The 14,171-nt window shown below is 41.1% G+C and overlaps 1 protein-coding gene across 3 annotated transcripts in view; it reads right to left on the bottom strand.

Annotated features, from left to right (window-relative positions):
- igsf21a (immunoglobin superfamily, member 21a) overlaps positions 1 to 14,171 on the bottom strand; it is a 358,404-nt gene that overhangs the window by 98,622 nt on the left and 245,611 nt on the right. The gene's annotated exons all lie outside the window — the stretch shown is intronic.

Here is a 14,171-nt window from a genome sequence, read left to right as displayed (position 1 = left end):
GATGCAAGTTTTTGTCAGTATGTTGGTGTGTGTAAGTGTGTGAGTACGACTGCGGGTAGACATGCTATAATTATTTTCTATTCAGGCTCACGTCACCTTTTTCTGCACAAACAAACCCAGAAAATGTGAAAATGTGCTCCTGCTGTTGTCTAAAAGGGAACGTCTGTGTAGCTGCTGCAAGGTTTTTCTCTATTTAAAGAATTTAAAGATTGTCCCAATCAAAAACACTGCTAAATAAAGCCTGAACAGGTCCCCACTAAGAAACATGTTTACTTCAATTTTTAGCCAGGAAAAAACAACCCTTTACTTAAGTGATTCTCAGATGGGGTATGGGTACTCCTAGGACTACTGCAGGGGGGTGAGATCTCTCTAAAAATGTTGATTTTAAAAATATCAGTCATGCATAATTCCTAAAATACTTACACTGTAATAGGTTTAATGAAAAAAAATGTAAATGTAGGTTTGTTAAACCACATTGTACATTCAATATTCCTTTTTCCAGCACTACCATTAACTGCCGTCAACTGTAAACCGTCACAACAAACAGTTTGCTTTTTCGTTTGCTTTTTCTACCAAACATGTTTTGCATTGATCAGTGGCCACATAGGTAAAAAAATATTTCAAAGGTGGTACATTGTTGAAAATAGTTTGAAAACCATGACTTTACTGGATTAAAATCCTCATGCTCCTCACCTCTATACTCTTATATGGCCATTCATCACACCGTGGGATATGGACAGCAGGTAGAGCCAGTCAGAGGGCGTGATCCCCACAACTTGTGGTTTACATTAAAACAGATTTGCCATTGACTGACCAACACACTTGAACTCTGAGGATCTGAAATGTATTCATGACATGAATTCAAACTGCATCAAGGCTTTGAGTCAATGGTTTTGAAGACTTTAACCATCAATATTATTTAGACTGAATATCTCAAAGTTCGACCAAATTGCAGTCACCAAAGTTGTAGAAGCCAATGTTTACCAATGAAAAACACTAGCCCCTTTTACACTGCCAGATTTTCAGCGAATGTTGGGCTGTTTTTCTGGCAAGCTGCGAGCGTTAAGACACACAGAGCCGGATTGGCGAGTTGATCTGTGGTACCCAATTTTCTGTCACGTAGGGGTAAACATATTGGCGGAACCTTTTTGGTTTAAAAAGAACGAGGCGGCCTTCCGCAACGGGAGGGGCTGTTGAAGACTTGTGGGAGGAGCTGTTGATGATGCTGCACGTGCGAGCCACTGGCGTTGGATAAACAGGAAACAGCTGGTAGCAGGAATTAGCGAGCAGCTAGTAGCAAGAGGGAAACACAACCCTGACAGACACTGTAAAGATGAGCAACTGGGGAGACAAGAAATTGTGCGCCCTCCTTGTCCTCGCAAACAAAGAGGCCATTAACCATCAGATGACGGGGACGGTGAAGAACGGGCCGACTTATGAAAGAATCGCCAAAGGACTGACTTGGAACACATCACTGTTTATGTCACACGCTGAGCTACACGTTTTGTTACTTGCTCACGCCCCCCATTGCCCCGAAAAAGGCACATTCTGTATAAACAAAAGTAGGCAGGCGGCATTTTGCTGCACTCCCTGATTTTGTTTTTATACTGCCAATGCTGAAAGAAGACTGATTGGGCTTTCCTGCAAATTTGCACAATGCCTATTTAAAAAGGGCTACTAACACTCACTACGAATGTTTGGTATTGTCAGTGAACAGTTTGGAGATATGTTCACAATAAAGGATATCACCTTATATTGATAAAATGTGTAATTTGAGTGGCATTACAAGCAAGATGGCCATTTTTTGGAGAATAAGGGTCAGACTGACATCCACTGGCTGTTTACTGTAAAAGTCAAATAGAACTGCTGAACCAACACAAAACACTACTCAATTTCAAAACAGGAAATGCAGTATATTTAGTATAAACTCAGACACAAGGTTAGCAAACATTACTGTATGTGTTTCATTTTGCTTGTTTCAATTTTGGTAGATTCATTCATGTTTAGTGAACGTTTTGTTGGCATTAAGTTAGCATAAAATCAGCTAGTTTATCTTTGTCCAAATGATTGTTTAGTTGGCCTTCGGCTCAGCCTGGTGTCACTCCCATGTTGTCAAAATATGACACTTTGCCAGTGCCCTCAGCATCACTGTAATGATGCGTTGGGCACCCTTTAGTGTCAGTTATAAGATGCACAGGGCTTTCAGCCAACTCCAATATAAGTTAATCCATGTGGTTATTAGACATTCAGAGCACTGAACGTAGTATAGTAGAAGTAGTAGGAGTGCAAAGTCTGCTTGGAGGGAGTGAGAAGGGAGGTGGATGGGTCCAACAAGCACAGGACTTCAACCCAGAGGACTGGTGTTTGTGTCCTGTGTGAAACTAAAAGTTAACATTGGTCATTAATGGTAAATGCACTTGAATGGCACTTTTCTAGTCTGCCGACTACCCAAAGCACTGTTCACACTCCATGTCACATTCACCCATTCACACACTGATGGCTGAGGCTGTCGAACTGCCAGTGTTCCGATTAGTGAATGACCCGCTCTACACCTGAGCCACAGCTGATTCTAATTAATTCATCATGTGAGTCATTATTAATGTCAATCGTGATTTTTTTCTAACCCTAGTTTTGTAGCCTAAACTTAACTGCAGACCCCTTTTTAGTCATGTGAGTGTACTCGTGTTACCGCTGAGTCCTTCTGCATCAAGACACAATGCAAAAGTCTGTCTCCGGCGCCATTTTAATGCCAGGGGTTTCTGCGCAAGCGTCAAAATATGACGAACAGAGATAAGATCACGTTGTTTAGATTGTAGATCTGAGGGCCACGTGTTTGTAAACTGGACCTCAAAAGATGAAAAGGTTTTGAATTGCTGTCAGGAGTAGTTGCTAACACCAAACACCAGATAGACATCGGGGATCATTATGAGTGATAAGCTTTCACGTTCGTAAGCATCTTATTATCTTATCTTGTCTTATCTGTTATTTTTGCTCCTTTGCCTTTGTTAAGAGCTTCTCTTTAAATGGCCATTTGTCTTTCATGTGTACTTATACATTTCTGATGGTGAACAAATGATGGATGTGTGACAGCTACACTCTCAAATTGTAGTGCCATTCCTTAACGCTCCACGATTCCCATTCCCTATTACAGGCTTTTATTAAGACGTGTCTGAAAATAATGAAGTGGGGCCCTTCGAGTTGGCCATCTGTGTTAATAAACCAGACACAAAAAACCCCTCTCATAGAAGCATTATCTTCATTTCCATTTTTTATACACACAAAATTAATGGCACATTAATGTCGTGTTACATCTATCCACTTGTCATCAGCGTCAGCGAGACAGGAACAACCAAATTCACTGTCATGACCTTGTTATGAAGAGAAATGTGGAGAACATGATCTTCATTAGCACTGCGGATTTTGTTTATGTATGAAAGTCACTCTTCCACTCAGTAATCTGCAGATTACACTCAACAAATATGTCTTCTTCGTCATCTTAGTGTCATCATTGCTGTTATTAGTTTCACAAGGATGGGCCTACACATGATTAAAAGTAAATAACTATAAAATAAACGAATAAAATATCATCATTGTAGGTACTATTTAAAAAAAAAGTGTTTGAAAGTTTCTCACTATATCTGGGCGAGCTCAGCATCAGTTATTGGAGATATTCCAATAAATGAAGGCCACGCACCACAAACAGAATACTGGTGAATTTCGAGATAAAACTGGGTAAAATGGTACATTTTATGCACCGAGTGCCTGCACATGGCACCACGTCTCAAGATTCTGGCATTTGTTTGCTGTCTTAAAACCACAGTCGGGGAGAAAAAGCAAGCAGCAGCACTTTTTAGAGTGGCAGAATTTCGGATGGTCTATGCTCTGTGATTCTTTAATAAAACTCAGATGAGGAAACATGCCTGCTGCTGACAAACTAATCCATATTTCTAGCCGGAGCTTTTAAATGAGCTGTTTTACATGTAAAAATTGTTGGATTTAGTAAATGCTCCAATTCCTGGTCATATAGAGAGGATTGTGGGGATTTTTGTTCAAACCAAACTGAAGCTTAAGGAGTCAGCAATGACGTGTGCTAATCAGGAAAAAAAAAAAAAAAAAAAAAAAAAAGAAGGGTCTGCCATAGCACCACAACGGTAATGTCTCTGAGAAAACTCAAGCTCAGTCCACCATTTTCTTGACAGATGTGCATATGCAAAACACTTACAATTTTATAACGTCTGTGTCAGTGAATAACGGAGTGTTTTGTTAATATTTAGATGATTTATTTGCAATTCAACTCATTGCTGAGGAGGCACAACATTTCCCAAAGTCACTCGAGCGCAAAACTGATGCACAAGCATCCATATCTCTCCTTTCAAGAAAACAATATTACACTATCATGATAATTGAAACTGGCAAATTAAATGTTTTGAGAAAAGCTCATTTACAGTGATTGACAGACCGACCAATCAAACCATTGCCAGTGGCTGCTCCAGTGTAATATGCATGATCAACTGCTATTATTGACTGCCGACTAATTCAGGATTTCACATTTCCTCTCTCATATGGCATTGACTGAAACTTCTATTCAAAACACACTGCAGTCAAAACAATGATGGATTCATGAACTGTTTACTCCAAGAGCAAATCTCTTGTTGTAAAGAGACTGGAGCTGATTCATTAGAGCCCCAAATGGTTGAGATTAGTGCTGTGCCGGCTCTTATTTTTTTTAGGCTTACAGTATTATCATGTTGATGTCACATGCAGAACCATAGTCGGGGTATTAATAACACAGCCCTTGAGTGAGCCTGAAAAATCCAAGGGCAAAGTTGTCAAAACGATGACAATGATTCATGGTTCCTAATGTGAAAATTAAAATGAGGAATTAAACGGTAAATTCAAACAGAGTCACATAAGGCAGAAAACTGCTGCTACGCTGCTCCCCGTGGGCTCAAACATTAAAGCGCGAGCATGAGCTCATTTCCCATGAGCTGTGAAAAGACACACAGTGACCACCTGAACACACGTGGAAATCACTCCACCTATAAAAAGTGATATGTGGCAATAATTAAGCATTGACCATCAGTGCACTAATATTGAAAATAAGAAAAATGAGAAAAGGCCTCCTGATAATATGAACGGCAAAATAAGCAAATTAATTGCACAATAGATCCAGAGAATATTCAGGGGAATGGCCACCCTGACAAAATTGCTGGACCCCCCCCTGGCTTTAAGAGGCAGGAGTGTGCTCATTATTTAAGCTAGGTGAAGGAAGTGGTACCTCAGGCATCCATTGGTACCAATCATGTCGACACAGCTCGTTGGAAAGGGGGCTAAAAAAATGCTCCAAAATTAGGTGGTCCCTTTAACTCTCACCTCAAGATATTTAAATAAAAATGGGTTCAAAAGGTACCGACAAGTCTCCCCTTATCTTGAGTGGACTCATTCCCTTAAATGTTCTGTTCCTTACAATCAATGCACACCTTTAAATTATAGCTGTAAATGTCTTTTTAACCCGTTGAGATCCCCTGTCCATTTCAATGGACATAACTTTTGTAGGATATTTACTTTTATGATTCTATCTGACTACACCTGAGTGCACAAATTTATTTTCTTTAAGCCAATCGCTGTGTTCTATATCATTTAAAGTGGACTGCAGTAGAGCCACACCCCCCGAAGCGTGGCCGAACATTTTCACTCCGACTTTGTCACATATCAACATTTGGTCATGGACTTTCCACCTCCAGATACGACATGAAAGGTACCCTGGGTGCGTTGGTTGTTGATGTTCTGGGACGCTGTGTCAAGTTCTGCCTGTTACATGCGTTGTCTGATTTCAAAATACACTTCCATTTTCACAGGAAATTAACAGTTTACATAAAGTCTCTTTCAAAATAATATGTACAACAACGCAAATTGATGTTTGGCTTTGGCGGTTGTTGCTAGACCCATCCACCACCCCTTCCACCCACCCCACTCTGACTTCCGCCAACTTTTGCTGTTGTCCAGCTGCATTTCCTCATGACAATAAAACAATAACAGCTACCGGCAGCGTATCATGCTGCTGTGAAAGGACGGCTTTTTTCGTCTGTGTCTGACGCCAGAAGTCACTGAGTGAGCACCGGTTTTTGGTAGAGCTTAGATTCTCTGCCCGAGCCCAAACCCGACCCGGGCCGTAATTTCCCACCACTATCCTCGGGCTTGGACGGGTCGGGCTCCTCATGATAGACCTAGGCTATGGAACCAACTACTGGCCGCACACATGTGAGTTGTTGACGGTGACAGCGTGTGTGTGTCAGCTTCATCGAGTGCCATGGAAAGAAGACAAGAGTTGGCCTTCAATGTCCACGTTTGTATCATTAAAAAAAAGACGGGTTTAAACCAACTCTGGCTCATAATTACAGTTAAAGGGCCGGGCCTGTTCTCTTAAACTAAACATGAGCTGTTGAATTACTTAGACATGTCAAAAAAGCTTTTACTTAGGATTATTTAAAAAATGTCTGCCCATTGGACTGGACGGTGGATCTGAGTGTCGCTGGAAAATGAGCAGGGGAAATACTGTTCTGATTTGACTTTCTAAAGAAAGTCAGGTTATAATACATTTTATTGATTATGTCCATAGAATATTCATCTCAGAAGATCTTCAACATACTGTTTTCTGGAGATACTTCAGAAATTAGGGATATTTCGAGTTGTGATGACAAATTCAATGCAAAATAAATATGCAATGTGTAAATCTTCTTGCACTGAAATGGATTCCACATAATTATGTATCGTTATCCAAAATTTATTTCTTGCTAATAATTCATGAGTGCATTTAGAGGAGAACAGGATTGTTGAGGAACTCAAAATGTTAACTGTACCAGTATTAGTCTATGAGATATGACCAAATAACTAATGGCCGGTATACACTGTGCAATTTTGGGCTGTCCCAGACGAAAGATGGCCATCATGGGAGAAACTTGGCGATATCTTTGGTCATGGCTCTAAAACGGAGGTCTTATGTCGCACTGTGAGACAGGCTCAAGGACGGCCGTTGTCAACATCTTGCGACCAAAGATAACCTGAGATAAAATTCTGACGGTGTCAAAAATTTAGGATGACTATCTCAAAGTATGACAGCTGCTACGACCTACGTCTACTAATCAATAGAAATGCAGCACGAAATGACACAATGGTCACAGCGACACTGGTGCTAAACCCAAACAAATAATCGCTTGCCATGGAGGTAAAACGAACAAAAAGAAGTCTGTGGAACTCCCAAAAAGAGGAAAGTTTGGTGGAGCTGTGGCAGCAGAAGCCTTGTTTATTTGATGTTTCCTCCAGCTGCTATCATGAGCGCGAGAAAAAAGATGCTGCATGGAAGGAAATTGCAGAGGAACTGCAACTTCCATGGTGGTGGCGCAGATGGATGACTTACGCTGATGCGGTGCACGCTAATGACGTTGCATACTGATGCACATTGTAACCTGCAATTCAGCAGTAAACGGCCATCGCACAATCTGCACACATCAAACTTGACGTCGTACCAAAGTTTATTAGATCCATGTCTCACAGTGTGTCATTCAATGGTCTTATAAGATTGCTAAAATCGCACAGTGTATAGAGGGCGGTAAATAAGAAACCAAAGTATATCAGGATAGAATTCATTCTGATAGGTTCAACTTGCCTATATTTTAACAGCATAATTGAATTCCTGAAATTCAGTTATGGCTTTAGGTTTATGTGTGCCACCCTAAGATTGTCAGTGACCCCATCTGGCCACCCCTATGAAAAATATGTGTGGGCACCACTGAATTCAGGAAAATGTTTTGCTGCAGACTGCTGAGGGCTCTCAAGAGAAGAGAAGCAAACGGATTAGTGCTATATGGTGAGACAATTGGTATGCTGGTGCCAGAAGTGGGAGATGTGTTGGCCAGTTTGTGTTCGGTGTAATACATTTTTAGCTTAAACCCCATCTCAAATGGTTTTTGGAATATTCCTGATTGCCTTTTAACTGTACGACAGAAGTTTATGACTGATTTCATTCTGCTGACACATACAGCTTTAAAATTGGACCAGGTGTCGAGCTGCTATTTGCCAGGGAACTCAATTTCTGGCCATGGACGATTTCATGTTGGGTACATTCGGATAATTTTAGATTCCTTTGGCCTTTATTTTCAAGACCAGTGAGGTTAAGTGTTTGTTTACATCGTGGTATCACAGGTCTCCTCATGTATCGCAGCCATGGAGACTTCTGTTGGCGAAGATGGTCTGTACCACATGCAGCAGATGTCAATACATACACGTCTGTGGCCTTCGGAAATTGAACCTACCGTGTGCAAGGTCGGTTTGCTATCAAGTACCATCCGGTGTTGATTTGAAATTAAAGCTTGCTCTTGACTGAAATAGCTGGGTAAGAAGAGGCATGTCTTCACTGACCCTCACACAATCATTTAGAAAGGAAAAGCATCACTTTAACGGAGTTAACACATCTGGCTGTGTTTGTCTTCATATCGGCAGAGCAGAAACACAGGGGCACAGACAGCCTCTTGTGTCCTGACAGAAACAGTCCAGCTATAATTGTAAGTCAGGTTGTGAGCTGTTTCTGTTCCACAGTCATTCAGTCACAATAGGATAGAACAAGAGAGAATATGCTCTCGGGCAAAGTCAAAGCCAGCAGCAAGAGGCAGCTGAGAGAGTCTTCATTATATGGAACAAGGAATCATTTATGGAGCACTGTTACTCTGTTCAGGGGCAATCTGACAAACATATTGACTTTGGCACACATGAGGTTGCAGATATCTCTGCACCTACTTTCCATTATGGCATAATTTGATTTAGGTGGAGACTCAGCTCTGTTGCAAGCTTTCATTCTGGCACCTCATAAAATGTTGCGTTTCGGGCATTTCAAGAGGATATTTTCTTTACATGTTCAGAGAGAAATATGCAATGTGCATCACCAACTCCCCTGGAAATGCAAAGTATGATATACCTTGAGATTTTTTTTTTTATGTATCAGCAGCATTTCACCATTGCTCACATATTGAGATTATGAGAAAATCTACGAACATGCATTATTCAAGGAATTGCCTGACTTTGTGTCGTCTCTGGCAGTCCAGCTGCTGCAGTGAGAAATTTACTACCTGGTTCATCTGTGTGGTTTGAAAAACGGTTTTTCCACCATCCACCAGCCCACATCAAGATTTTATATCAATTTCCAACTGTTTTTTTACAGAAGCATACTAAAGAAAAAAATCTGCCGTTTCTCTGAATTAACAAGATGACTATATCTGAATTCTAATGAAACTTTTCCATCCATCCATATTCGTAAACGCTTCATCCTCTTGAGGGTCGCGGGGTGGCTGGAGCCTATCCCAGCTGACATTGGGTGAGAGGCAGGGTACACCCTGGACAGGTCACCAGACTATCACAGGGCTGACACATAGAGACAGACAACCATTCACACTCACATTCACACCTACGGACAATTTAGAGTCACCAGTTAACCTGCATGCATTCTCAGAACCCATCGGCTGTATTTGGCGTCTGACTTCCGGCAGACGGCGATACAGCCTCTGGGGGCAGACCCCCGATTTTTTGGCATTCCAGTTTGATTTGGGCGGAGGAGGCGAATTTCCGTTTCCGACTTCGGTTTATATACAAGTAAATATGCTGAACCATTGCGATGGATTCAGAGTTTGCAGTGACATCAATTATGTTCCACGTCGTTAGTTCACCGCACGGACCGTTTAACCTGGCAACAACCGCAGCCGGCTCAAACGTGATTGGTCAATATCACGCGGACGACAAACAGCCTACAACTGGAAACCAGGGCTCTTCCGCTCTTCTTCCGGAGGCAAGAGCTCCAGGGTTTGCCTACAGACTCTACATTCACTGAATGTAGAGTATGTATATAGAGACTAACCTGCATGTCTTTGGACTGTGGGAGGAAGCTGGAATACCCAGAGAAAACCCACGCAGACACGGGGGAGAACATGCAAACTCCACACAGGAGGACTCCCCTACCCTGGGTTCAAACTAGGAATCCCTTTTGCTGTGAGGTGACAATGCTAACCACTGCACCACCATCCTGCCCGGAACAAAAAAAAAAAAAAAAAAAAATAGAATAGACACGCAAAAAAAAAAACCAAAAAAAAAAAAACAACAACATGGAAACAAAATATTTGCCCTGTTTTCCTAAAATTTACAAGATCGGTATTTCAGAAATCTGAGAAAAGGTTTCATGGAAAAAAAAGTCTGCGTATTTTATTTAAGTTTTTCAAATAACACGATTATTTTCTCAGAATTCTGCGATCATAGAAAAAAATCCTGCTTGTTTTCGAGATCTAATGAGACAATAAATTGATTCAGAAAGACAAGAATTAATGAGGTAATTATCTCCTCTCAACTGAGCAGACTGTTTTTCAACTAAAAAACTTGTCTCATAATTCTGAGACAATTATCTCATTAATTCAGAAAAACAGGGATTTTTTTTTTCAAGTGAATGCATTATGCTTCTGTAGCTATTAGCTCTTGACCACATATTTTAATTATCCAAGTTTAGAACAGAGATTGAGGCTTCCTTAAGATCTTAAAGGAACAGTGTGTAAGATTTAGGGGGATTTAGTGGCATCTAGTGGTGAGGATTGTAGATTGCAACCTGCTAAAACTTCTTTCGAGAACAATTCCTTCAGTGTTCATTGTTCAGGAGGTTTTACCTGGGAGATGGTTTTATTTTCCTTTCCATAACAAATAAACCCAATGATTTAAACTGCTAAACCTGCTCCTTATGTGGATATAAACTACTCATTTATAGGTTCGGAAAACAACAACTATTCTCATTTTCAGGGGATTATAAATTTAAGAAAACATACTTATTCCATTTCTGCCAATATATCCCCCTAAATCCTACACACTGGACCTTTAAATCTCTATTCCTGCGCTAAAACAGCAAACATTCCATCAACCTGTAAGTTCATGATGGCAACAATATTCAGAACACCCAACACACACAACCACAAATCTTGCAGCCAGCAACCCCCAAACATCCCTTCAACTTTACAGACTGCATCATTTGATGAAGGAGCCTGACTCCATCGGTAGGAGTGAAACGGCAGGCCAGAGACAAGCGATGGTAGGCCTGTCACTTCAGGTGCTCCTGAGTTACAAGTAAATCAGTGTGAAGTGTCCATCTGCAGCTGAAGCACCAGACAAGAGTCAATCTGATCATTCAATTTAGCAACCCTGTTATCACTGAGGAGTGCCAGTATTGAGAATAGTCACCAAGGTCAGTCTGTCTGTTTATCTTCGGCAGAGTCGACTTGTGTGAATGAATGAATTCGCGGCACCTCTGTGACTCCTGTGTGGCCATGATCTGGTCAACATCGCTACCTTGCAGACTGGGAAACCAATAATTCCACAACCACATGATTAGATTGTGTGGGCTTGTGAGCAGTGCATGACTTCAGCGTTTGAAGGATAAACATTGACTTTCACTCTTAATTCATCAGCTGCAGTGTTGCCTGCTTCCTTACATTTCTAATGCATGCAGTGGAAATACAAGCTGAATGCCTACAGCATCCATTAAAGTTATTGAGTTCAAGGTATTCAGCTGACATTCAGTGAATATGGATCTATGGTCAAAAGCGTGTGGTGAAATGCCCATTCAGAAATATTGAACTGCCTGCCTGCTTCACTGTGGAAAGGTGTAAAAGGTGATTTGAGAAGCCATCTTGGATGTTTAATACATGCTTTTAAAGGTATTCTATGTAGGAATTGTTGGTTACTATGAAAGTGAACGCCAACCCCAGCTTGCTATTTCAGCCTCCTCTATTTCAACCAAGTTTTTGTAGATTTCTTTTGCATGTATGCTGCTCATGGTCTGGCATCTGTCACTACCTTTCTATAAAGTCCCAACATCACCTGTACGCTGTCCCAAGAAATGTCCCGAACACAGCAAAATTAGAAGAATCTGAGAAATAAAGGCTGAGGACAGAGTCTCTGTGGATAGATACTACGTCTGCCCTCTAATAGTCGACCAAACATTAGTCGTTAGCTGGCACAGAAAAGGCACAAGAGTAGCGCCTAGTGACCGACCTCGCCTTTTACAGGCAGTTAAAGATGCAACATGTGTTCGGCCTCTAATTTCCAGGGCTGGCACCTGCGGTTATTCCACAGGCTAGTTAATAACATGTCGGGCAGGAAATCCAAAGTGTGGGATCATTTTGAGAAGGTGAAGGATGAACCCAAGGTGATATGTAAACTCATCTTCATTGGTCGACTACAAACATGACGTATCATCTGAAACATGGAAGTAGCTACATGCCCATTAGCCCACAGCGTCATTAACAGGCGGCTCGCTCAGTGTGTGACGTGCACTTGTAGATAAAATACAGGCCTATATTAATGAAGGTTCATTAGTACGGTTTTGTATTTCTCTGTAATGTAGCACAATGTTAACAATGTTACTGATACTATTCTTTCTCACACCTTCAACTCAAACCACTGTGTTGCCCCACCCAAAATATATCATTTAATAATGAAATCAATATTGTAGACATGCAGGCGACTAGTCGGCTGATGGCCCTAACTGACAACTGTCGGTGGACTAGGAAAATTCTTAGTGGGGGGCAGCCCTAATATATACGACACCACACACTTTCAGTGGGTCATAAATGATGATTGAGAGGGATTACTTTTGTGTGAGTCTACACATTGTTTCTCAAGAGAAAAATCTCTCACAGTATACTTTAAAAGCTTACTGTAATTGTTGCAACTATGTGTGTCTCAAAAGCTGCTAAATCCCTTTTATTACAAATATTGCATTGTTTACTGCAAACTATTTTCCAAATCATACCCAACGTTTTCAGATTGATTTTCTTCAAACAGCATTTGGTTTCAGTAGAAGCTCATAGACACTTGCAACTACCCCGCAGAGGCTAATCCATTACTGAAAATTGGGTCTACTTTATTTTTTTGTCAAATGTATGATGCTGTCATGTGCTAATGCAGTGCAGATCCACAAATCAATCTACATTTACCACTGCATTATCACACGAATCTAATGTAACTTTCAGAAAAGTAAACTCATATCCATCAGCGTGATGGATTCCCTGCGTTGGAGAAGTTTGAAGTTTCTGCAAGTTTACTTTCACAGTGTTCGCACTGAACCACTTAGAAACATGAGAAACATTAAAACTATGGAATGCTTTGAAAAATGGCATATCAAGAAACTCAGGGCAGCATGCAAGCCTCATCACATATTCCAGAGAACGGCTGTTTCATTTGCATAGAGCTGATCAGAGCCAAGTCAAGGATTGGTGTCTTCGTATACATGTGCTTCTACCAGCAGTACCCCGTCCTGTCTAATGGACATAATACATCAATTTTCCACTTGTAACAACTGTGAATGTTTCTGGACTGCACTGACAAACAGCACTGCCTATTTAGTTACGGAGACTTGTTGGCAAGGGCAGAATTTTGGAGGGGGAGAGAATCCTCAAAAGAGCTCTAGTTTTTCAAATACCTTGACCCAATAGTGATGAAATTGATCAATATATGAAATCACCCAGGGACGTAAATATAGACAGTGCAGGTACTGTGGTTGCATTTGGGCCCATGATAGAGAGAGCAGGCCCTCCAACAAGGTGTTGGGTGGAGAATAAGCCCTTGAGAGGCCGCCCTGTTCAAAGAACTCTCATTAAATCAATGGTTTTGTCTTGTCATGAATCTTTGGTCTGAACCGGGCTCAAGGAAAACTACACTGGTCAGGGTCTGGATTTCGTCTCGAAGATGCAGAACAGCATGTCCATTTTTACAAATGGGACTGATAATTGCTAAGAAATTGCTCTCAGGTGTCTCCAAAATGTCTATAAATCAATTACAGCTCATCCAGAATGCTGCTGCCAAGGTTTTAAGTGGAACAAAGAAAAGAGCTCACATCACTCCTGTTGAAAATCCTGTTCTAAAGTCTTTGCACTTGCTCTTTGCTGCAACTCCAATTAGTCTTAGCATAGATTTTTAAGAACCTGGTACTCATGTCTATTAATCTATGCATGGACGTGCCCCTGACTATATCACTGATATGCTGCCAAGATAGAGCGATATAGTCCTCAGATCCTGTTTCTCCTTTAGGGAAGCGGCATTCTCTAATTATAGACTTAAATCTGTGATCGTTTCCATCCGGATCTGAA

Source organism: Epinephelus fuscoguttatus, linkage group LG1 (assembly GCF_011397635.1).
Source record: "Epinephelus fuscoguttatus linkage group LG1, E.fuscoguttatus.final_Chr_v1".
NCBI classification, from domain to species: Eukaryota; Metazoa; Chordata; class Actinopteri; order Perciformes; family Serranidae; genus Epinephelus; species Epinephelus fuscoguttatus.
This window is presented reverse-complemented; position numbering and strand designations above follow the sequence as displayed.